We start from the raw sequence: 27,575 nt of genomic DNA, 5'->3' as shown, positions 1-27,575 counted from the left end.
GAGGAGACCTTTAGACAAATGATGATGGCTAAGTTTGCAGAGGATGACCGCATTGAGCAGATGAATGCACAGAAGCCGTATGAAACAGCTGGAACACAAACGGGCTGTGGAGAGCTGCTGAAGAAAGGAGACAGCAGTATCTGGCTGAACAAGTAAGACTCAAAGCCACAAATCAAGCGTGCAAATGTGCAGACTTTAGTTCCATTAGTTGCTTCTGATTCAGACTATACCAGTAACCGCTGATAGAATGAATGGAATGAATGAATGAATGAATTTAAACATTCAACAGGAGAGGAGGAAGAGGAGCGAGCTATGGAGAAGGAGAGAGAAGCTCAACGACTAAAGATCATTGAAGAGGAGAGACAGAAGCTCCTAAAACAGCATGCGACAAAACTCCTGGGGTACTCTACCAAAGGTGAGAACACCGCATGAAAGTGACAGACACACACACACATTTCTCACATGATCAGGCTTATTACTTTACGTGGGCTCTTCAGAATGTATTTTTATTTATTTTGTAACACAGTATTTGTGTGTTTCTTATTTTCTAGGTATTTTCAAAGAAGATGACCTGGAGCACTTTGATGAAGATTTTAAAACATTTTCAAGCAACGACAGGCTGATATTTTCTCAGATGAGGGTTGGGGAGATGATTCACTGTAGGGTAATTTCTATCATGACCACCACATGGCACTGTTTTTATATCTAATCTGTTAGTGCTGGCTTACTTAACAGTGCATTATGAATGCAGCTGCCACTTCCACTCACTATTGAACAAATTTCATACATGCCACAAATTTATCTTTATCTTGAATACATTTATACAGTATATTCAAACTATTTGCATAGTGTGTTACTTTATAACTGTAAATAGTATAATGTCAAATTCAATTAGTAAATAGTATAGTGTCAAACTTAATTATCCTAACAAGTTTGATTATCCTATGGTTAGTCATGGATGCTACCTATTAAACAGATGTGAAAACTGTTCTACAATTTTGTCATGTTATGTAAGCATTAGGTGTTTATACTGGGTAATGCATAGTTTTTCCCTCTTTCCTGAACTGACAATTTTAAATTTCAAATTTAAATTTTGTATATCGTCTAAATGATTTCAGCAGAAATTTACCATCTCTAGACTAGACTTGGTTAGCCTTTCTCACACAAACATTCCCTTTACTCTGTGTGGTTTTGTTGCTTCCTAAGAAAGAACTGGATTTGTTGATGATGGTTGGCAGGCAGTATATCATACGAGCAAGAATTTAATCAAATGTGACTGCTCATGTACAGTCAAGTCTGTCAGAGTCTCTCTACAGCTGTCAGTCATCCTGTTTGGTTAGTCCATTAGATTGGTCTGGCTGCTGTCGTGGGCCGTGCAATACTTCAATTTAAGTGTTGACTGTTATCTATACCTGCACTATGAAAATGTCAAGCCTCTCTTGTAACAGCTATAATAAAATTACTCTGAAATATGTCGATTTTATCATGTTTCTTACAATTTAAAAGTAATCATACGGTGAATTTAATTGCAACAAACTCTAATGCAACATGACTGTTTAATATACTCCTCACACAACACTGAAAAGAAAAGATCCTTTGCTCTCCGATCCCTTGATTCTCCTAATGATATTTTAAAAGTGACCTCGGAGTAGTTTAGAGGTACTGTATAATGTTAAAAAAAGGAAAGGTCAGTAAACCTTTTTATCTGTCTTCCAGCTAATTTCCTGTGTCATACAGCTTCAGCGTTGAAATGTCAATACAAAGCTAACACTGTTAATGAGTCAATAGGACACTACAGTACAATTGTGGAAAGTCTCTGAGGCAATGAAACTGAAGTTTTGAATAACATAAAAAAGACAGATCATTTATTTGCCTTTGGATGGATTGGCTCTTGTAAGGCGTACACTACTATTATAGGCTGCAATTATTTCAACAGAAATATAAAAAAATTTAATTATAAAATTTAATTAACTTAAAAGAATTAAAATTAATATTGTGGAAATCACTTATGAATAGAATGTTCAAAAGAACAGCATTTTTAAATAGAAATCTTTTAGAACACCTTGTCATTAATTCACTTAATTTCCTCCAATGCTTTGAAAAGAGTATGATGGAATCATATACCCCTGTGTCCTGTCACAGCCCTGTTTTCAATCCATACCGGGTGATGAAGAGATCATAGATTGCCGAGCATGCCAGATGCACATGCAGCACGCTGACGTACATGTTTACCTCCCTGGTCACACAAATTAGCTCTCAGGGATTCTGAGCTATACACATTCATTTCTTCCTTTCTTTGTATATCAATGTACATTTTATGCTTAAATAACAGATATAAAAGGTCAACATGAAAATCTACAGTCTCATAAAGTTTGCAGACCATGCCAAAACTTGACTCAAGTGCCTCGAAGCTCAGTTAAAACACTAATGAGAGTTACCTAGTTCTTTTTCCCAGCACTGGAACAAATCTAATTGGTCCATCTACTGTAATGGATTTTCTTACTAGGCTGGTCAAATATTTCTTATGACTGTCATCTTTCAACCGAAGCTCAGTGATCATGGCCAGACTTAATCTTTCCTGACATTGTTCTGCATCACATAGCATTAATACCGAAGGAACTTCAGGTTGTTTGACAGACCAATGAACTCGCAATATGTATCATAACGTACTCTATCATTGCCTTTTCATCGCATCCTAGATTGAAGGGAACTTCCTGTTGCTGAGACGGAGTGCAGATTGAATTGTCTGAGAATGAAGTCTCTGATTGCAGAAGCTGTGTGTCTACATTGAAGCTTATGCTAATAGACCAGACTCCAGTGCGGCATTGGATTAGTCTGAGCATGATTTGACTTGGCTCAATCATGCTGTACGTCACCGGTTCTGCGCAAACACCATTATCATATATGGCCAAAAGGAAATGAACATAAATTCAAAAGTAAATATAAGGTGTACGTGCTACCCCTATTAAGATACATGAGTCTTCAGATGGAGCATTGCTCATTCCCTGGTTCTTTTTGACCCCCAGTAGACTGGTACCACCAAAAAGCTCAAGCATTTCCTGTGTCTTGCCTCTAAATGAGTTGCGGTTATATGAATGAGATTTTCTTTGAGTCATAAAGTACAAAGCATTCTGATTTGCTCACGTCTTGCTTTTCGAAATTTTAATGATATACTGAAGGAAACTGGTTTGCAAAGCTAAAGATATTCTACATTTGCACTAAACAGGACAACAACAAAAAACTGGTATAAACTGGCTGTGTTACAATAGATGGTGAATCTCTCACTTCATAAAGCCTAATGAGATGTGTACTTATGGGCTGCCTTACAAAAGACTGTTCTGTGTCCCCCTCAGGAGGGTATGGAGGTCTTTCAGATCAATGACCAAGCAGTGGGAGGCACAGACAATGGACCAATAAAGCACAGAAGTAGCGTGAGAACGTCTGAATAAAAGATTAGTCATGTTGTTTGGAAATGGACGACAGCAGTGCCTAATTATATTGCATTTGAGCTAATTAATGCTGGTGTGAGCTTGTAAACAGCCATTGCTCATAACTACCACATTATTATTAATCTGAGCCATGCTCATTGACGTGCTTGTATTATTTTCCATGTTTCTCCCATTGGAACAAATCACCCCGGACTGGAACTATAGTGTGGACTGAGGCCTTTGGTTGGGAGATAACAGGAACCAGTGACAAGCACGTTCGAATCAGTCGCCGCCAGTTAATCTAGGCCTGCTGCGCGTCTTATTATCCGTTATACCGTTATCCACATCACTTCATCACTGGTCTTTCCGCAGAGGTGTGGAAATAAAGCTCACTGATCCCAGACCAACCTTGGAAAGAGTAAATAAATAAACGAATGTCAACAATATGAACCAAATGAAAGATTGGGTGTGTTTAAATGCCAAGGTCTACAACATGAATTTTATTAATCTTTTAATGGACTGTCAGGAAACAGTGCGAAGCATATCAGCACAGAACCATTGTGATAGTCAGTTTTCTGTTTCATTTACATTTCCTTTTTGTTCATTTTTTGTGATCCTGATCAATCACTTTTAGGCTAACAAGTCATTGACATTTTGTAACTTCGATCAATAATAAATATTACTATGATAAATTAAAGAAAAATCAATAGTTCAAGTACAAAAATGTTTATTATCTGATTCACATAATTATATGATTTGGATAATTATCAAGCTGTACAAACAGGTTTAAGGTTTTGTAGGCTATGTGTTTTACTTTAAAAAAAAAATCATATACATTTTGTGAAAAATCATCATTTTCTGTAGATCTTTTGAAAACAGGTAAACAGGCATACATTCAGGCAGCAAGCCTTAAAGCGCTGTAGCATATGTGACTGTCAAAATCATTTTATTCACTAGAGAAAAATAAAGTGACAGTCCTGTTTGCTCCTATTTTCCGTTCTATCGAGATCAACACAAATTAGTTTGACCCACCTTATTTTTTTCTTCTTTTATTATTATATTTAATGCACGATAATGATGTAACGGTCGAATAGTTTTCGGTTGCCGGGCTGGTCAGCACGGACTTTCCAGAGCCGCGCGCTCCTCCCCCTCCTCCGCCCGATCTCTTTATAAATCCAGACAGAAAACATCATTATCAGACTGACAGAAGCGTCTATCCGAGCCACGCACCTCCATATTCTACTATAAAAACAAAGGCACCCACCCATGCTCTCCAACAAGCTTGACGGACCGCGTCGAGGACGGTCTTTTGACTCCATCAATAAGAGTTACGAAGAGAAGCAGCTCAACAATGAGGTAAGAACTTTTGACATATTGAAAATGCTGAAATGTTTTTGCTAATATTTTTATATATCAAATTGCTAACTAACATTTGGAGAAAAGTGAGCTCTCAGAACGGATGTTGCTGGGCTGACGTCATGAGAATATTACTATAATAAGTGTGCATTCATCAATTACTGATGTTTAAAAAAAAAAATAAATAAAAAAAAAAAATTACACGTAGGCCTACTTTGCGTCTATAGTTTGCACTTAAATAATTATGGTAAAGGTTTTCACAGATTATTTTTATTTATTTATTTTTTGAATGTAGATGAACTTCTGATCTGTTGTGCATTGTATGTTGCAAAATGGTCGTTTGTTGATGTTATTCATTGGCTTTTACACGTTGCTGTTCACCACATAGTGCTGGTCTAGTCCTTTACAGCCTAGCCTGTATTTGATAGCATGATGAATCCTACCCAACCTTTAGAAAATAATGATCTTTACATGTTATTTGCCTGTGAATAACGATTTCCTGTTTAAAAAAAAAAAAAAACGTGTCAAAAACAAACAGAAGTTCACTCACGGGATATTAAACATCTGCTGTAGTAGAGAGATTGTTATGCTAATGTGAAAAGACACCTGAGTAAAACCCAATGATCATTATAATAGTACTCTTTTCTCTCTCTCTCCTCTCTTTCTAACTCATTTGTTAAGTTGAACAAAGCCACTTTTCATAAGACAGACGAGAACAAAGACAAGATACATTCCTCCAAGAGAGAACATGCTGCAATTGTCTCTCGCTGAAGAATGAAGTCGGAGGACTTGTGAAAGCATTAAAATTATTTCAGGTACAATAATGTTTTCCTTCTTTAAATATCTGTTCATTCTGTCTATATTTGATTTTTTTCAGTATTTTTAGCTTTAGTAGAATAGATGTTATACATAATTGAGTCATAAAAAGGCATTAATGGTTAGTAATTCCAGCTAAAGCTATAATAACAAGAACTTTTGCCTGTGAATAACGATTTCCCATTTTTAAAAAAAACATGTCAAAAGCAAACAGAAGTTCACTCACGGGATATTCAACATCTGCTGTAGTAGAGAGATTGAAAGCATGCACTTGTCCAAGAATTATTTCAAATTTAAAGTGTGCTAAATTACAATTTTTTTAATTCATTGTAAACAGGACAGCCAGGTGAAGCTTTTGCACATTGAGTCACGTAAGTCCCGCGGCGTAACTCAGAGCTGGAAGTACTGGTGGATTGTGACAGCGACCGAGAAACTCTAAAAGATATCGTTCATCTGCTCCGCAAACAAACAAGCATCATAGCCATGGACTCACCTGACAAGTTCTGGACTCCAACAAACGGTACTGTGTTTTATAAATGAGTACTGCACAGTAATGTGTGTAGAAATCTTGCGTAACACTGTAAAAATATATATTTTTAGATTTTGCTGAGGTGCCTTGGTTCCCCAAGAAGATCTCAGATCTGGACAAGAGCGCCTGCCGTGTTCTGATGTATGGTTCAGATTTGGACGCGGATCATCCAGTCAGTATTGATTTACCTTTCACTAGAGAATAAGACTGGAAATTCACTGACAGTAGTATTTATGTCATGACCGTGTAACATTTCAATATTTAAACCGCTGAAAAAGACACATGACCTATGTATGAAAATCTGTATTTGTTCCTATATGATTTCAGGGATTCAAAGACAGCATATATCGTAAGAGAAGGAAATATTTCGCTGATCTTGCCATGAGTCACAAACAGTACGTTTAACAATTAGATAAAACTCTTACGTTAATTCCACATATTTACCTTTAATATTCACATGCTTCGCTCTCGTTCCGCAGCGGAGAACCTATACCACGTGTGGAGTTTACAGAGGAAGAGGTGAAGACGTGGGGTGTCGTTTTCCGGGAGTTGAATAAGCTGTACCCTACTCATGCCTGTCGAGAGCACCTAAACAACCTGCCTCTGCTCACCCAGTTCTGCGGCTACAGAGAGGACAACATACCGCAGCTGGAGGACGTGTCCAATTTCCTGAGAGGTGAGCCCGAGCGCACACGATCAGTGCATACGCAGTGACGAAGTGTGCGATACATTTGTACAACTGTACAATAGCTACGGGACAAGCTGACGGGATGTACTAGTTGTGTCACCAGCAGAGGGCAGTAGTTACATGGCTGCTGTGTGTGTGTTTCAGAGCGAACAGGCTTCACCATTCGCCCTGTTGCTGGGTACTTGTCACCGAGAGACTTTCTGGCTGGTCTGGCCTTCAGAGTATTTCACTGCACACAATATGTGCGTCACAGCTCAGATCCTCTTTACACTCCTGAACCGTGAGTACAAAGCATACTGTATATCCCTTTATCCCTTCAGACTTGTTTGTTGACACAATCTTTTGAAATAGGCTTTTATGAAGCAGCACTCTTTGTTGAAGCAGCACCCACTGTCTGTCACACCTGATGCATGAACACGTAGAAATGAAAACATGCTCATATCCTTTAATCATACCAAATCCAGATTATTTAAGTAGGTTATGTTTTACATTGGGGTTTGAATTCCAGTCTTGGGTGAATCAACTTCATGATCAAGGTTAAATCACACAAATCATTTAATTTTGTTGCAATTTGGAATATCAAATAAAAATAGATTATTATTAAAAAAAGCAACAATTACAATTATTAAACATTTTTGCTAATTTTTTTCAGTGTTGAAACAACAACAGACTTTCCACCACATTTCAATATTTAACTGGGTATTATTATTTAATGATTATTCTGAATAATACTTAATAGCCAATGCTGTCAGTAATCATTTTAATGCTATGGGAGTTATTAAAGTGCTCATTTTATTTATTTATTTGTGATATAGCAAAGTCATGAAAAAATAATGGCAGGGCTACAAACAAAGTGTTTTAGGCAAGTGTTGGAGAGATTATCTCCATTTGGTGTGGACTTTGTTGTGCCATATCTTTGCAGATGGTTTATATGCACAAACCGATTTATTACACATTAAAGGAAAGGTAAACTCATAAAAAACATAAATTTGTTTTCAAATCATTCGTTTTCTGCACAGAGCTGACATCAGATCTTTATGCGAGCTTGCTTCTGCTTCACTGTTCACTGTTTGTATGTGCGAACTAGGCCTTATTCTGTCTTATTTAATCAACAATTAAAGAGATCTTTATGTCTGTTTTTCAGGGACACATGTCATGAGCTGCTGGGTCACGTTCCTCTGTTGGCCGAACCCAGTTTTGCTCAGTTCTCCCAGGAATTAGGGCTAGCTTCCCTCGGGGCGTCTGATGATGCTGTGCAGAAGTTAGCAACAGTATGTATACTGTTCATACGGTATATAGGCATAAAGGCTAATTGTTGTTTGCATGTTTTGATCGTTGTTATGTTGGTGTGTGTGCCGTTGCAGTGTTATTTCTTCACGGTGGAGTTTGGCCTGTGTAAGCAGGAGGGTTCACTCAGAGCATACGGCGCTGGGCTTCTCTCTTCTATCAGTGAACTTAAGGTACATACAAATTATATTGTTTTTACAACAATAATCTTTTTTTCAATTATCCAATAACTAGTCTGGACAAAAAATATGAAACAAAAATATTAGATCACCTTTTAAATATCTTTAAAAGATATCAAAGCTGCATTTGCTTGATCAGAAGGAATATTGGGAAATATTATCGCATTTTAAATAAACTGTTTTCTATTTAATATATTTTAAGCAGATTTTTTTAGCAGCTAATACTCTTGTAGTCAGTGTGACATTATCCTTCGGAAATAATTAAATTTAATAATTTATTCTTCAAGTTTTACATTTGCCACACTTTTATTATTAATATTATTACTAATATTTGTATTGTAAAAGTTCAGAAGTATTTATTTTAAATAGAAAACGTTACTGTCATTTTTGATCTATTTATTGCATCCTTGCTAGATAAAAAAGTATAAATTAAAAAATATATATCTTTGCACGGTACTGTGACTGCTGTTAATGAATTGAAATGAATGACTGTGTAACACTTATGTATTTTTTCTTGAAGCACTCTCTCTCAGGCTCTGCTAAAATCCTGCCCTTTGAGCCCAATGTCACCTGCAAACAGGAGTGTCTCATCACCACCTTTCAAGACGTTTACTTTGTTTCAGAGAGCTTTGAGGAGGCCAAATTTAGAATGCGGTAAATCTTTTTTAAATGCACAACTTATTTTTGCATACCATATCGTTGTTTTGCTTTGATCATGTGAGGAATTTTGTCCTTCTGCAGTGAATTTGCAAAGACAATCCAGCGTCCATTCTCCCTGCGCTTACAACCCGTACACACAGAGTGTGTGTGCTGAAGGACATGCCCAGCATCAACGATGTGGTCGAGGAGCTCAGACACGAGCTGGACATTGTAGGAGATGCTCTCTGTCGACTCAGTACACACCTAGGCGTCTGAAACCATTATGACTCTTGCTCATATTAATAGCTTTTATTCCTGCTATCTCTTATATCAAAGCACGTTACTCAACATTCAACACTGCCATAGTATTATCTCATTATCTGCCTTCTCTGACTGCAGAGGTGAATTACTCTTAATGTCTTTGGGAGCACCTTTCCTCTGCTCCTGAAAATCTGCCAAATACCACAAAGCACTTAAATATCTAAACACTGCTTTCAGGAGAGTCTTTAAGTGCCCTTTAAATGCACCAACCAGCTCCTTCACTGCTATTCAAACACCACAACACCAGAAACTACAGCCCTCGTGCATCATATCATGATCACTTTATTCATACAATCTATATACTCTTAATCTCTGCTCCAACTTCAGTCTTTGTAAATACACAGGAAACGTGGAAATGGTTCATCCTGTAGAGTTTAAGATATTTGAAGACAAAGCTTGAGTTTGAAAAGCACTGCTACAAATGTCATATCTTGAAGCTGTCACACATTTGTGTTATAGTTGTTAAATAAACACAGCCAAAACTAAAACTTAGACGACCAGTTAAAGGCTTTTGTTTCTTTCCCAACACCAAACCTACTGTATCTTATAGTAAATGGACCCATTCATTTCTTACCCTGAGCTCAATAAATTATTTATTGGTGTTTGTGATGTAAAATGTATATTATAACTAAAATGTTTCACATTTTACTTATTATCCTGATGTGAATCTGAAAGTGTGGCGTGTATATTGTGTGTTTTGTCTTCTAAAAACTATAATCTTTGCTGCTTGTCCATGGCCATTCATGTTTATGCTTACTGAATGCTGATTAAGTGATTCTTATAAGGAGAGATCAAATGTATTTAATAAATAAATGTATAAATGTAGCCAACTTTTATTAAATCATTTTTAGCAAACTCAATCTATGATACAAATGATTGAAACGCTATTATTGAAACGAAGTAGGTCATAAAACGCACACTTCTGATATATTTCCTGGAAACATCCTCATTAGCTAAAAAGTGAAGTTACTGTACCCTGCAGCGTGATACTGTACCCAGCAGAGGGCAATGCTGGGATGCAGTGTTACTGAAAGTTGAGACAATCGATTAGGCTTGAAATTCAGGTTAAAAAAACCCCAGAGATATTTACTAAAATCAAGGTGCATATATATATATATATATATATATATATATATATATATATATATATATATATATATATATACAGGCTGTAAAAAGCGTTCTCGTAGAACTTGTGAGCTGGTAGGTTTCCGAGAACGACTTTATAGCTGACCGCCTTAAATTCATTAAACGCTATGATGAGGAAATGACAGTGCAAAAGTTTAGCATCCTATTCCAAAGGTTGTGAACAGCTCCAATTGGAACATCACGTGTTGTCATCCTGAAATCATAATATGAGAATGAATCATACGTTTCTATTAACAGTAATTCTCTTCACATGATATCTAGACACATCTTGAAATAGATTAAATCATACGACAGTCAACATTTTTTTATATTATTGGGTCATGCAGCTGCTTCCATATGAAGGTGTCTGTTTTAGAGTCAACCAGGGGCGGTTTCTATGGTCGTTATTTCCATTGAACTCTATTGGTAACGACAGAACTTGTGACCATTGCTTTTGGGAAATACACCCCAGGTTGATACCGAGCTCTCAAAATGGGAATAAAGAAGAACTTGGGATATTTCCAATATCCCCTTTCATTACCAATTTGAATATGTGTAATTAGATTATCACCCGAGTAGCCTATTTCAGGGTTTCATTTCATTCACATTATATCTTGTGATGAAGAAGATGCGTGGACCGTATTTAATGGAGGAGCACTAATATAAAAGTACTCCAGTAGTTTCCAGAACCGCTTCCAACAACAGAACGTTCAAAGTCCTCTGGAGATTTCTGGTAGACGGCCATATTAAAAATCAATGATCTTTGGTTTTTTATAAAAATGCTGTGCGCTTAGACAATAAAACATGTCATATTGCATTTTAAATAACATTCTGGTCTGTGTGGGGATATTTACTGTAGATTTCTGAGTCTCTGTCAGTTGCAGTAGGCTGCATATGTTTATTGGCAGAAAAAAATATGTTTTTCTATCTGCACATTTTCACGCCTTTCCTATATGGATATTCAGTGTGCATTTCAAGCTTATTCCAGTGGGGCAGTAAAAATGTGTATACACACACACTCCAGTGCTCCTTTTGTAGTCATAGAAGAGATAGGATGAGAGAGATAGAGAGTCAAAGGGGGCTTGGCTGCTTTACAGGGTTCCCACCAGAAGTGATATGAAAGGGCAGACAGCAAAGAGTAGTAGATGAATGCATGTGTGTCGATGTTTCATGTGGGCATGCAGTCAGAGCTGCTCTCAAATCAGCGCTGATACAAAGATCACAGATTGACAGATGGAATATGATAAATTTATCTTTTATATTAAGGCATATTAAAGGGTATAGCAAATTAGCTGCTATTTAATTTATTAAATAGTTCAACTTTAATATTAACAGTTTAGTAATGATATTATTTTCTGTATAATATTAATGAAAGCATAATATTATCAAGAGAATAAAATCCCAATTCAAAACAAATCCATAATTTATATATTTAAAGTTGTATTTATTGTCTTTTATAATCAACTGCTTTTTCGTTTGCTCCTTTACTTTCTCTCTCTCTTCATTATCTCCTCCTAGAGCTCCTCTATCTCCACTGCCAGTAGTCTCAACCACTTAGCGATTGTGAAGGTTTAATTGGTGTTCATTAAACTTTCAGGGCTGGCTGCTCAATGGCAGGCCGTCCTGTGACAGCACAGGAAGATGAAGTAACAGCATGAGCAGAAGGCCCAGAGCAGAATTACTGCACATGCTCAGTGGCCTTCAGCCTCATCATCAGCACAGTCACAGATAGTTCAGCTCATTACTCACCTCCGTGAGCAGCAGAGGAGGTTATGTCCTCTACAGGAAGAAGTGCTGTCATCACACATGTAACTATACTTAAGGAGATTGAGCTATATAAACAGCAGTTATTTTAAAATTGGAACGTCCAGCAGACCTATTGGACTATCCTTGGAATCTGATATAATGGCTCCAAACAGAAGTAAGGTCCTTCAGGGATTTCCTGATTTCAGTACTAATTGGAGTCCAAACTGAAACCCTGCCCTATTCCCAAGCGCAGAATTGATCTTTGTATCAATGAAAAGGCTTATCTTACTTGTAATGTATTATTTATAAAAAGGACAGTTCAAGACTTGAAAAAAATGGCTTGTCTGATTTGCTGACAGCTGTTGCGAGATTTAGTCGGTTTATTGCCATATAAACCCATGGTTTCAATGATACCCTACTTGTGGGACTGTAAGATTTGTAAAATGTTTCTTTTTAATAATTTCATGCACAGTTAGCACAAACTTTACGTTTAACGAACTATTTCATTTCACAGTGCTTACTTATGCAAAGCTGTTACTCAGATATGAATAATATATTGTGTAGTATATATAATAATGAATATTTAAGATATTATCTTAGGACTTTCCATAGACATAATGCATTTTATACTGTACAAACTGTATATTGTATCCCCTACCCCTAACCATACCCCATTGTGAGGTGGTTAGGGGTGGAGGATAAAATATACAGTTGGACCAAACCAAGGGGACCAAAATCTATTTTTTATTAGTTTCTCCCAAGCTTGTCTTACAAGTTCCTGCAGGTTAAACCCCAAGTGTTACTATTTGTCTGCTTACCTCGACTCGGGCCATCCTCCAGAATTGTACAGGTGTTCAGCCTCTTGTGTGTGAGGGTGTGTAGTAGGTAATTTACGATAACCACAATTGGAGAAGGTGAATAACCAGGGCTGAGATTTCATGCACACACATAAACACAGGTATGTAATTACTGGCAAGGTAATTATCACTGTAAATACCCCAATTATCACAAGGACTAGTTTTGTTTATGTACCTCATGAACAGCATTAGATCTATGTAGGCAGATGAAACAGACTGTAATGATACCGTTACTGACATAGAATAGCATCAGTGATAATTATGTGAAGAACTTTGTGTTCTGATGTGTGAACGTGTCGGATGAATCGCGGACCCAAATAGCACGTACAAATGTAACCAGGCAGCAGGGAGGCATGGGAGAAATGGGCTGCCCTTGAAAGCAGATCACATACTTGTGTTGCTATGGCTACGGTCCCTATTAGGTAACTAGGTTGCCATAGTGTCTGAAAAGATCAAAGCTCAGCAGCAGAGCGAAGAACTGGGGTACATGCACTCAAACAGAAAAAAACAGACCCCTGCACCCGGACACACGCTCACAGAAGGCCACACATGCATTTAGCTTCCTGTGAGTCAACACGGACATAAAAAAGACTAAATCTTAAACCAAACCTTGGGAGCACTTCATATGACAAATTTCGGGATGTACTTAAGACATACGACAGACATGCAAAGTCTTAAAGATATGCAGTATATAAAAGGACAAATACAACAAAGTTATTCAAATGATTCGTTTATTTTTCTTGAACTTAATTTGCCTTTACTGAAATCTTCAGAAGTCCCCCTAAAACATTTAGTTGGTTAAATAAATAGTAGGTTATCATAGAGAGTTAATTTCAAACACAGCCTTTCTGACAAGCTGATAACTGCAATTAGCAACAAAGCTGGTAATCTGTTAGAAGCAACAAAAGAGCCTTTGAAGCATCCTCTCAACAGAATTCAGTTATATTTAGCTCATTGTGTAACTGGAATCATGCCTATATAGTTTATTTTCATAATAGACTTTTATTTGACTTTTTCAAATGCACGTGGAACTGAGGTATATTTAATATTTACTATCGACATCATGCAGTTTGCATTCATTAGTAACGTTTCTTAATCCACCTAAGAAATTAGGATTGTATAGTAGCTACCTAAGGATGTGAGGAAAATTTACCTAAGAATAACCTTGCAAAGTTTAGCTACATAGTATAATATAGGAAATATTACTGTAATATTTACAATCGCATAAATACTTGGGTGATGGATTTAGGGTCAACTCTGGTTTCTAAAGGGGTCATGAACTTTTATTTTTGTACTCTTATTGTGTCACAATTTAGTCTCATGTTCTATTTTTAACCCTCCTTAAAAGAACACTGTATGAACAGCATTGTATCACTGGCTAGTAGTCATGTATGTTTGGCAGCCTACTGCCTTCACACACAGTCAACGCTGTGGACTAGGTTAAAACCTTGTACCATCATTTGGTTTCTGTTCACCTCTCTCTCGTAAACACTACATGCATGAGTTGGTGGGCAGGGCTAAACAGGCAGTGCTGTAGAAGCAGGTTTTGATCTACTTCTGCGGAGGCAGTGCTTATCCACACTATAACATCATAGAGGTTTACATTTCACAAGCTGTCATTTTGGCACACTAACTTCCATAGGTAAAGATTCCTCATTAGCGACAGTTAATAATGCAAGTCATTTTTTGATCAGTCTACGAACCCAGTACAAGTTAAGTTTGTGCGTCTACAACAGCAAAATATACAAGTGTATATCTTTGAATATTGGTTGATCGAATGATTCAAGCTGACCGTTCCAAAATGGTGGAATCCATACATATCTATACTAGATTCAGTATAAGCTGTTTTAAGTAATAATAGATTTTTGAGTTTTGCAAATTTACAGGATGCTTACATAGTTTCTCATAGAATTTTGGTCTCTCAGTTCATGACCCCTTTAAAATGTAAAGACATTTATCCGTGAGCGTCTCTTGATTTAAAGTGAACCCTACAATTTGGACAAGTGTAGCCTTGTGCTATAATGTAAAAAATAAATTCATTAAAAGGCAGATGGTTTTATTTTAGAAAATTTTATATTGTATTAAATGTACTGTTTTAGTAATATCTACTTTGGAACCTATTTGAGGGAATTACGCAATATTTGCAACAAAGCTTATGAAGTATAGCTACTTCTTATTCTGGTTTCTTCACCTGCAGATTTTAAAACACCATTAAAAACATGTCTAACTCAATGGCAGTGAGTTAACTTCATGCTAACTGGTTATAGATATACTGGTGTCAGTTTTTACTGCATTCTAAAATTGATTCTAAAAGAACACATCAATGTGTGTTTGACACACTTTCTGTTTGAAAAGTTTAAAATCTCACTTCATTTAAATAACCACTTGCTTGTGTGTACTGATCTCCTTGCTGGGTTTAAGGAAAGAAGGAGTTAAAATTGAATTAGAAACATTATAAATACATACAATTTATCCACTAACATTTATAAACTATGCAAATACAGGGCTCAAACAATAAGGGCTCAGTTGTCAGATGATCAGTCAGATCAGTGCTATACTTTGAATATGTTTATTGATCTTTATATACAGAAATACATAGAAAAAGGTCTGCAAAGTCTGCTGAAAAGGCCACCAAAATCAAGGCTATTTGTCTTACTAACATTTCTTTAAAAACTGGTCCACACAAAAATGTAATGGTCATGACTTACTCACCCTTATGTTGTTCGAATCCTGTATGCAGTTCTTTCTTCAGCAGAGAACATAAAAGAACATATTATGAAGAATATTAGAAACCATTTTCCCATTGACTACCACTGTATGGACAAAAATGGAAGTCAATGAGAAATGAACATATCTTCTTTCATATTCCATAGAAAGAAATCACTGCACAAGTTTGGAACAGTCGAAGGTGGAGTAAACGATGATAGAATTTAATAAAAGGTAAAAACCTAATAATGTGTTTGTCAATTTTGATGTAAGGAAATGAATTGTTGGACATTCAAATAATTCTTATTGTTGAGCCCTGGAATGTAAAAGTTTACTGAAAAAGTGCAAACAGCAAACAAAGGCAACTGATGAATTACAGCAGCAGCATAACAGTGAACAACATCATTAGTTTGAGCCCATTCTAATTTAAAGGCAGCTTTGTGAATATTTCTTGTGATTCACAAAAAAGCAAAAAGTTATTAGATAGGTTTGACCTTATAACCCTGTAAAGATTACTAGATGTTCTAAGTATTCAGTGGGCAAGCGTGGGCAACACGAAAGCATATTTACAGTACAGACACACGTACAAAACACACACACATATTTAACACGCATGCACTCAAATACACATTTTACACACCACTACAAGTTGACAGTACTATCAGCCACCGGCAAAAGTCCCTTTGAAATACATTTAAATGTGTAGAAAGGGGTCTTCCACCCATTTGTGTACAACAAACAGATTATAGAGTGTTATCAAGAAGTGGGAGGGTTGTTCTGGGCCATGCACACAGTGGTTGGAACACCACGATTCATGACACACACAGAGTCTGCAGGCGGTTTGTGCCGGCCCTGCCGAGAAGCCTCTACAGACATGAAAAAGAAGAGAGACAACAGACGAGTTATTACCCAGACACCTAGAGAACAAAGACGGGTGAAGAGGGCGCGGGATGACGTGCGAGCCAGCGCAGAGGAGACATGGAAGGGGTCAGGAGGAGTAGGAGGAAGGGATGAAAGGAGAGCACAGGGGTGACGTTAATGCGGTCTGCTAGCAAGCACGTTTTGCAGGCGTATAAGGCAGGCTTTAGCATCATACCTCATTGAGCAGAGTGTATGTTGACACCGCTTGTTCAAAACTTCAGCTCGTTCACAGCATGCAGGTGTTTCACTGTTTCCTTCAAATGTTAATGGTTTAATTCATCACCATGCTCATCAGTGCAGTCTGCCATGCGGCTCCACCTGGAGACATACTTTCTTTTTCTTTTGACTCGCATCAAAGACCTTCCAATGCAGCTCTTTGTGCCAAAGAGAGTATTGGTACATCGTCCAATGAGAGAAACAGAAATAAAACATAAAACATTCCACTGCAATCAATGAAATAAAAAACCCAAGCGCTCTAACAGGTTTCATAGAAAATTTATTTCATGCTATGGTTGAAGTCATGTTTTCCTGTTTTTCTATGCAGTTATTGTTGCATAACATAGTGCATGCATTTGTTTTTTTCCCCCAAAGTTAGCTAAATTGCATACAATTCTCTTATAATGTAAATATACATTTGTCTTTTTTGCTTTTCTTTGTGTTTTAGTACCTAAAAGTAATGAGAGAAAATGTAAAACATCTCAACAGGATGCCGTTTTTCTCGTTTTTTGATGTTTTTTCTCCAAAAATAACACTGTTAAAAGTCTGCACTTGATATGTGAAATAAACAGTTGCTCACGACAGTTTCCACAGGATCTATTCACCAATAAGTAAGACATAAAACAGAAAAATATCTCATTTTGCTCAGTTTTTTTTCTCTATAAGATCCAGAATCACAAGCATGCCAGACAGAAACAAAGTTGAAAAGTGGAATTTACAATCTATCTGACGGCAGTAACCACTAGCGTCTCGTTCAGAATTTGAGGTCAATGTGACCAGAGCTGAGTCGTGTGGTTAACAACAAAGACAGAATGAAGAAATCAGTTAGCTGAAATAAAGAACATGGTCTCTGAACATCTCATTATCCATGGCTACATGTCAATTCTGCAAAAGTCAAGAACTCTTGAAAGAAAATATTTGTTTTGTACAGACAAATTCATAACAGATATAGAATATTTTCCTCTTTTTTAATGTAACACCATGCAGCTCATGCTAAAATGAACAGGTAAGAGTCCACTACATCTGTCACTGCAGGTACTATCATTAGTATTATGATTATAAAACTTCTTTTGCTGGCTTTAAAGCCATCCGTGCATCATCACACTCTTCAATCGATGGTCCTTAAGGTCTTCCCTTAAAAAAGTCCTGGTCCGTGTGAGATTCCTCAGGCAGTCGGAATCTGGATAAAACCCGCGCCACCTCGCCGACTAACAACATCCTGTATTGTGCTTGCTTTCACACATACGTCCTTCCTTTGGACTCCAGCCTGAAATCCTCTGGCCATTGTGTGGAGTCCAGCAAGGCTGGAGAAGGGAAACCAAGGTTTTGAGATGCTGCTGCCTTCTCAGGTCACTTTGAGCACCTCTGACTGCATATACTTAACTAGGGCAGTTTCTCTCTTTGCAGGGATCTGCAGTAGAAAATACAGGGGAGGATGGGATTGCTCAGGGTCATCCTGCCATTGGGCCTTGTTTTCATTCAGCTCACAGAATGAGGAGGAAATGGGCTGAGAAAATATGATTTCCTTTGTCTGCATTGTAAAAACGTTCATTTGGGTTGCTTTGCAATCCAGGGCTAAAGAGGTCGGAGAAAGAGAGATGGACAGAAATGCACAGGAAGAGTGAAAGAAGTGCAGAGTAAGGAGAGATGTTTGCTGTGGACAGCGAGAAAAAGGGAGTCCTGATACCTCCTACCTGGGGTCTTGTTAATGAGGTGATGAAGAAAGAAGGAGGAAGACTCCACCAGAGCAAAGGGAAGTACAGTAAAATTAAACGGCCAAACCAAACAAAAAAAGAAACAGTTAAAAGGTGTTTCGTCCTCCAGGTGTCTGAAAGGACTTTATGTGAGAATATACTCAGACAGGGGAGGATTTATAAGTAAATATTCATAGCAAATCCTTAAAGTATCATTATTTCAATCCAGTTCTGAATTGGTTCCAGGAACAACAACAGTGTGCTCTAAAAGAAAGGTTTACCTTTCTCATCCCAGTTCTTTAGTTGTGTCTGTTAAACACTCGAAACTAGGAAATCCTTAAAAATTTCCCTGAGATCATTTGGAGGTTTTCTTTCTCTCTGATGGCTTTGTATGAGTTGAGAGTCGGTACGGAAAGACAAGAAACAAGCAAAACGGACGGAAGAGAAAAAGCAGGAAGGGAGGAGACAAAAACACAGCTCCAGAAAACAAGGACCAGAGAACAAGACAGACCAGACCAAATCAAACAGTGCAGAGAACAGAAGGCAGCAGAGCAGGAGGAAGACCCAGGGTAACAGCTCTAACTACAACATCTCCATTTCTTAGAGAATGGAGGGGATTGGAGAATGGGACCGCCGCAGGAGAACAGGTGGGCCGCAGGACCCAGTGGACATCGATACCACCTCGGCCAGAGTTCGGGCCTTGCTGGTTATGGTGCCCAGGCTTCGGGACTTTTGATAACCTTGGTTTAGTAGAGAGAAATGTGCACATGGCAGTTGCTGAGACACAAAGGTTTCATCTTGACCTCTGTCAGTTTGCTCCACACCATGTTTGCTGCTATGGGTCAGGTTTAAAGGGTTTAATATGGCATGCAATCTCTGTGAGGGCATGCACAAAGATCGGTTGGTTAATCTGGCATTAGATCAGTAGCAAAGAAGTCTGTTGATTGCAAGGCAAAATTTGCAACTAGAATTTAGAAATTCCACAGATTCGTTAATTTTGAAATTAAGGCAACCAATAATCCAGTCTAATGATTTGTCAGAGTCAGACCCTTAGCCATTTTCCATAGTCTTTTATGTCTTGCACTATCATTTTGAGTCATTTTAACAACACATTGTAAATATATGACAAATGTAAAAGGAAAGTATCAGCTTTCAAATTATATGATTATTATGTTGCCAAATGGCAGGTTGTGATAAAAATAAGGCCTTTTCTATTCTTTTTTTGTTATTATTTATTACATTTTTGATTGTGTTGGAGTTTTACTGCCTTTATTGTTCATTTCTTTCAAAAACTGCAGTGTACTTATTGGTAGTGAATTTCATGTATCACTTAAAAAGTGCACCCGGCACATTTACGCCATGAGACTCGGCAGGCTATTTTATTTAATCAATTAATTAATTAAGTGAAAACCAGCCATTTATTGACACCTTTCCAAGGTTTAAAAAAATATTGGACAATTACTGTATCAGAACCTCTTAGTTCACATGCATTAATGTGCTGCTGTCTGAACTGAGGCAGGGGGAAATAGTTTGAATTTCATAGGAAAACTGACACAATTTGAAAGCTGAGACTCTGTTTAATTATTTCTAAAAGAACATAACAGAAAACCTTTATAAAGGTGGTATTAAATTTCACTATTATTGGGACTTTTGACTCAAAAGGAAAAGAGCATGTCATGTATGTCAGTAGCATATCTACACCATAATATTCTTGCCTTTATGCAAAACGGAGTCTTCACTTTCTCATCCAATACCATACAGGCATCAGGACAGATTGTGCAGCAAGGCCGCAAGGACTGCCCCTAACACATGCACAATAACATAATGCTACAGAAAAAAGAACAGTGCACTCTGAAGCACTGCATGCACACACACACATACACACACACACACACACACACACAAACACGCACATCTCCCAAAACACTCAAACTTACACATACACATACAGTAGATCACAAGCAAAAACACATATTTGTTGGGGAACAGTGTGTGTAGTTCTGTGGTGATGATGCTGACCATCTTGTGGTGCTTTTGGCTGTGGGTAAGATCTGAAGTCAAACAGAGCATGCTCACACAGAGCAACATGTCATAAGACACAGACAGACAGCGCTATTGGTTAGAAAATGATCACATGACATAATTGGTGGATGATAGCAGGATAATTTTTGAATGTGATCAGAAACTGACAATTTATGTCGTTGATGTGTGGAAAGGTCATCTTTAGTCTATTCGTACCGAACGGGTCAGGGGTCAAACTAGAACAGGTGTGAGATAACATGAACGTGTGTTTGTTTTTGTAACACTACATATGCTGAGCGTTAATTGACAGCCTGTGAAGCTACATAGCGTGTAGGGGCCTTATATTTGTCTAAGGCTGCTGTGAGCGGTCATGACAGCAAAAACAGGCATGGATCTCAGGTGGTGACCTGGCATGGCCGTCCTTCTGGGCTGTGCGCCCAGCCCAGCTGCAGCAGAGGTAACCCTGTGTGCCATGCTACGTTGGGCAAGCCGGCTCTCGCCCCTGACCTCCCTGAGAACATTCCGCCATGAGCCAATCGGGTAGCATAAGGAAGACGGGAGAGAGGGAAAGATGGAAGGAGGTACAAACATAGAGACAGACCACAGGCATGTACAGTGGTGGAAGAAACGATAAAAAAACAAACAAACAACAAGAAAAACAGAAAAAAAGGAAGATTAAGGTTGGCTCCAGGAGGCAGCAGCTGTATGTGTGTTAATATGAGTTCAGACGTAATGCAGCGTGGTGTGGAAAAACTTATTTACAATATGTTAAAAGAGAAGAGGGTTGGAAAATGCAACTTGTGGGGAAGGATCTGATCATTGCAGGGAAGGGTCTTTATCTGATACCCTGCCTCAGTTTATTTACATATGAACAATGCTGACGGTAGTGTTTGAAAGATAATAAAAGAACTAATGGAAGTGGAAAGTTTTCAGCCCAGTTAAAATGGCTAACATGCTACACATTTAAGCACAAATTTGGTCTTTAACTGCAGTTATTAAACTGCATTGTTATAAACTGTCTGTTGTGGGCGCGCTCTGCTTGTCTGTATGTTCAGACTGTCTTTACTGTGTAATGCACCTGATGTATACATCTCATGCTGTGTGTGTGTGTGTCAGGCAATAGCCTCACACAGTGGTTACATACCCTTCCTCACTCCAGGTGCTCGCAGCCATGATCGCTGCCGACGCTCAGCAGAAAACACGGAGTGGCCCCCCGTGGCCCGCTAGGTTAAAGATCTGGCCGCCCTCAGGAGAAATGGCTTGGTCTCCATGGGGACAATCCTCATTACGCCAACGCTGCTTTAGCTGCCTCACCATTCACTTTGGGATCTTCAAACACACAAGCACATGTAAGAAGAACATGTAGCCATGATGAAAGACCAAGACTGATGAAAAGAGAGGCTTGCGCGAGGGCAGAGAGAGATAGGCGAGAAGGTAAAATGAAGCCCTTCTAGTGACGTGGATAAATGTATGGTATGTACGCATACATTTATTTATTTTGGGGTTAAGTGAGCATACTCATTCAACAGCAAAGTAATATTAACACATGGAATCATGGTTTTATTAGTAGTTCTGGCCATATTTTAACTACGCTGCCCAAATATTTCTGGAAACTACACTCCAAAATAAAATTAAAAAATGTCTGAAAACCATACTCAATTTACTACACATGTTTTCTTTCACTGGTTAAATGTTATAAATAAATAAATACTCAATGAAATTATGGTTCTTTATTATTTTCATATGCACTCTGCGTCATTATCTGATTATTATTTACAACTTATGTGAGCATATTGCTGTAGTAAATACCAAGGTCAGCAGGTTTAATTCCCAATGATATAATTTCCAAAAAAATTGTCGTTTTTTGTTTGTTTATTTTTCTTTGCATACAAAATTTTCTTCGTAAAGATGGATTGAACCACTGTTAAATCAATATTTAATATATTCCACTACCTTCTTGGCCTTGAATGTGCTACATTGGTTGTCTTCTCCAAGTTCTCCTGATTTGATAAAAATGTCCTCATTTGTGAGGATAAAACAAAGATTAAATAGATCTGATACGAGGGTGAGCCATTTTGGGTGAATCCTGTCCTTTAATTCATCCTGTTGTTTTGATAAAATGCAAAGCAAAAAGAAAATCGATCCTACTGTTTTGTAATCACATGAAGTGTCAAATTTAGCAATGCTAAACCTCATAATTACATTTTGACCAAACAGCAGAGTGCAGCCTGGGTTTTGCTTCAAAGAGAAGGAGGAGCATTGAATTATAGCTCCAAGCCATTGCGAATATATAGAAACAGCTCATGGCAACCAGCCTGTTCACCTGTGAGCTCTGGCACAGGGAGTCTGTCACCCTGACGATAATTTCATCGATCAGACCTGTGAGAAGTAAGAGCACCAAGCAGAGTTCTGAGGGAAAAGCACTGGGAACTACTACATATCTCCCACCTGGATTTTCCATTGTATCGGCCAACACTGATTCAAGCACGCTCTAACATATTACCGGCCAACAAAGAGCATCTATCAACTCTAAAGCAGACTTTAACATTGTGGTTATTCAGTGACATGAGTCCTGTTGATACATTACATTGCTACATTTAATTAAAGTCTATATACAACATGTAGACACATATACTATGGCTTATATCAACACTGTGAGCTAACAATAAAATATCGATGCCTTCTTAAAAAGGATAGCCCACTCAACGTAAAATGAATATCTGCCTCATTTACTCATCCTTATCTTGTTTCAAATTCAGCGAGCCTTCTTCTGTGGGGAAGATATGTACATACTGTAGAAGATAGGTTCTTTTATACAGTTACAGTATTTTAAAAATATTTAAAATATTGTGTCCGTATAACTTGTGCACTATAATAGTTCCTATGTTCAGGTAAAGCATGAACAAATCCAAACTGGATCAACCCATTCACTGATAGATGCAAAAGAGCAATTTGTTTAAGAATTGGGAATCGTGAGTTCCTGTGAATGCACTGAGGAGTCTTCAGACATCGCACAGTGACTTAAAATATAGCCATAAGGAATCCACTTTAAGGATACAGATAGGTTTTTAACTTATTACACTGAAAAGAGTGGTAAGCATGAAAATCGTGACAGGTTTGGAATGACATGAGGGTTAAATGATAACAAAACATTTTAGTGAACTACATTTTAATGCCCTCAGGTCATGCTCTTCCAGAGCATAAACATAAAGACTAAACACCCATTCAGCCAGGTCTTATTATTTGCCTAAGTTCACTGTAAGTGCAATCAATAGAGAAAACAAGAAATTTCTGAAAGCAGGAACGTGTATTTGTAATTGAGTGGATTTGTGTTTATTTATGGTTTGTGTGTGTGTGCACATTTACAGTTTAGAATACACAAAGATATTTAAACACATACACACACACACACAGGAAAAGTTAGAAGTGATGCAAAGCTTCTCTGTGATGAGAGAGTCTGGTTAGACGAGATGGGGAGGGGATTTGATGAGATGACCTACTCCATGAATAGTTTTGATAAACAGGCATTCCTCTCACTTCTACTGCTGTTTCTGTTTCTTTACACTGCAGTCAAACCTCTCTCAAAAAACGGCTTATCTAGTCCTGCCAATTTAAATTAATTTGATATACCTTTTTTAACATAAAAAGATCAAAAGTACTGATATTTAATGTTTTCTACAGGTTAGTCTTTTTTTCAATAAATCTCTTTAATATTGACTTCATTGAAAAGCTTGATCTGGAATGCTGATTACGCATTCTGTAGGAGCCGCTTATCCGTGGTTTTGATATTCGTCGTGAGTCACATTTGAGTTGTCTGGGCACATGGATAATTTAATAACGGTAAATGTATAATATGATGGTAAAATACTACCAAAATGTAGTACCATTTAATGTGATAACTAAAATCCCAAAGGCTTCCCGCCGTTAATGTGCAGAAAGGTTCAATCAATCTTATCCTCATCTAATTATGATCCTCAATTCAATGCTGTTCTTTTCTAAAACACGTGTGAATGAATCCATAACCAAAAATGATCTATTTCAGAGTGTATCTTTCACAGCTGGACTTAAAGGCAGATCATAAGGATCTGTGTTATTTCTGCAGGAATATCCAGCTCTAATTTGTATGAATGAGTACCTACTCACTCTAAGCACACAGACAGTAATTATTATTTATATATGAGTGGTAGAGCCTCAGCGAGAGTCTGTAGTGAAGGACAGATCTGCTAGCCCTGCTGCACCACCTACTTCCTCACTGCTATTCTGTCTGAACACCCTCAAATCTCTTTTTTTCATCATCCCCACTTTCAGCACTTCCTCAGCACAGTCCTAAGGATATGAATAACAGCAGGAATATAACATCTCAGCGCATCGGTTCAGAGATTGGGCACATACTAATGTAAATATGGCAGTCCCAGAAATGTTTTGAGGCCAGAATGTACAGAGTGCAGGTGTTTATGGATTAGTGAACGTTATAACTATACTTACACAAAAAAATTCAACTTTAAAAAGTCATGTAGCTTAATTTCAATAAATCCATCTTTTCAAACTGAGGACAACCGGTCTTATGCAGCTTTATGTTCATGAAGACATGGTGTAAGCATAAAAATATAATAACCTTTAACTGTATACTGCAGTGGCTCAAAAGTGCACAAATACAACATAAAAGACTACTTTTGTTGAGTTGTTGTCTCTGTTAACTTTGCTGTGTTTTGGTTTGTTTCCATTATGAGTGTTAATCACACTTATTAAGAAAACAAAATGGAAATACAATGGAAACAAGCCACAACTGTAAATAAGCAAAAAAAAAAAAAAACGGAAGAAACAAATAACACAAGAGAAATTAGAACAAATACAATTTAAACAAGCCAAATACAGTGAAAATAGCATAGCATGTTAAAATTAGCGCAACACAATGTAAGCGTCGCAACACAACTAATGAAAAGGAAATTAGTACAACACAATGTGGAAACAAGACAAATGGCTGTTGTGCTAATCACTGTGTTGCAAGTTGTTTACATTGCGTTGAGCTAATCCGGCGCTATTTGGTCAAAAGGTTGCTTGTTTCAGCCAGGTTAAAGGTTTTAGATGTGTTGTAGTTAATTTCATTGAGTTGTGGCTTTCAGTTGTGTCATGCTAATTTTGTTGTGTTCTTACACTGAGATTTACAGATCATTATAGACAGATCTAAATACATATTGAAACTGGAAAATACAAATACGCACAGCTTTTGGGGAATTACACACAAAAATAATAAAATATGTTTATTAAAAATAATATTATTCTGATTGAGCTTCAAAATATTGTTTCCTAACAGCCTAAATCCAATTATGCAACTATTTATATCCAGGGGTGTTCTCTTTATATGCTGTACAATATATCAAAACCAAATCATATGTTAACTGCGTATAACGCAAAAATATAAATACAATACATCTCCAAATACTACCAATTTACAGAGAGCTCCAAGAAAACACCATTATGCCGGATGTTATGTGAGTGAGGACCGCTTTAATAAAAATAGGGCCAAAAGCATAATGATAATTTACACAACTCGATTTCTCCAGACTTCAAAATTAGAAATAATCCATACGATAGGGACGGATATAGGAAATTGTCTATAGAGGACAGAGAGTTGACTCATCTCAAAACATGTGACTCTCTCTCTCTCTCTCTCTTTCTGTGTGTGTGTGTGCTGCCAGATCTGCAGTGAGAGTGTCACGTGTTTCTTCAAGTATCACAACCAACAGATGCTTTCGCCTATGTGCTGGGTGATTCTTACGTGTTCTGCCCAAAGTCAAATGGATGGAGCTGATAATCAAGGCCTTTGAAGATCTTGTAACCTACAAGAGAGATTTAGAAAGGCCAAGTACTTGAACAGAGAGGGAGAGAGAAGAAAGGCAGGAAGAATGAATTTTTTTGGTGTAGTTTATTATTTTATACTTTCAATTCAACTACATAATAACTGAAATTTACTGGATTCATTATCCAGTGGGAAGGTGTGTTTGTCTCATCTAAACGTTACAAATGAATCAGATGGACCACTTTTTCTGCTAAAAACCGAGCAGTAATTAACAGTATAGGTCATATTGATTTATATTGCATTTATCCTCAGACCATCTAACTCGTGTGTGTGTGTGTGTGTGTGTGTGTGTGTGTGAACAGCACAGGAGTCGTGCAAGGCGAGTGAATGACTGCAGCTCATTGCAGAGTGCGATTCCATTGTGCGGTTGTTGGACACCATACATAGCAACAGGCTCTAGTGCAGTGTAAAACACAGAGAATGAAATAATAAAAGAGATTGTGTGAAAACATACCACATTTCACTTCATAACAAAGCTTTGTTTTTTACTGGACCAGAATGATGCATGCAAGTAAACGCTGTAGATAATAGTCGACTCTCCTTTTCTAACTTGTGTAAATGGCTGGAAACACTTAAGCTTGTCTCTAATGCTGTAATATCATTATTCTTCTAGAGTGAGTTCTCTCAAACTTTGGTATTTGTTACAAACTCACACAACAGTTTATGTGATCCTCAGTCTTATGATCAATGGAAAGCGCGTTTGGCCATCTATCAAACTGATTAGACCCAGAGTTATGCCAAATGGGGTCCACAAAAACTTTGCGAAGGATTTGATACTTTATTATACTTACATAACAACACATACTCTTCTGTCTGTAGTTGTGAGGTTATTAAGATTATCTAATGTTTTGAAATATTAACTAACTACTTTTTGTAAAATTATAAATGTCTTAACTGTCGCTGGATTAATTGTTGAACAAGGTATTATTTTATTTAAAATAATAACTATTACCCTCAATATTTGTTATTTATTTAATTTATTAATTTATTAACTTTTTGTCTTGGTAAAAGTAAACTAAATCGCTCAAACTGTTACCCAAATTAAAACGTCGTTATAAGCAACAATTATCATTGATTATGTTTCAGAGTGGCACTTATAACAAAGAAACTTAACATTTGGTTGTTTCGGCATCAAAATGCTTGATTTAGATTTATTGGGGATCCTCCAGGCAGATTCACAAA

At 37.4% G+C, this 27,575-nt stretch overlaps 2 pseudogenes; both read left to right on the top strand.

Moving 5' to 3' along the window:
* LOC122347945 overlaps window positions 1-1,299 on the top strand; it is a 3,107-nt pseudogene extending 1,808 nt beyond the window's left edge.
* A 3,345-nt stretch (window positions 1,300-4,644) lies between these two features.
* Window positions 4,645-9,498, top strand: LOC122348215 (annotated as a pseudogene).
* Window positions 9,499-27,575: the final 18,077 nt, after the last annotated feature.

Source organism: Puntigrus tetrazona, chromosome 7 (assembly GCF_018831695.1).
Source record: "Puntigrus tetrazona isolate hp1 chromosome 7, ASM1883169v1, whole genome shotgun sequence".
Taxonomy (NCBI): domain Eukaryota; kingdom Metazoa; phylum Chordata; class Actinopteri; order Cypriniformes; family Cyprinidae; genus Puntigrus; species Puntigrus tetrazona.
This window is presented reverse-complemented; position numbering and strand designations above follow the sequence as displayed.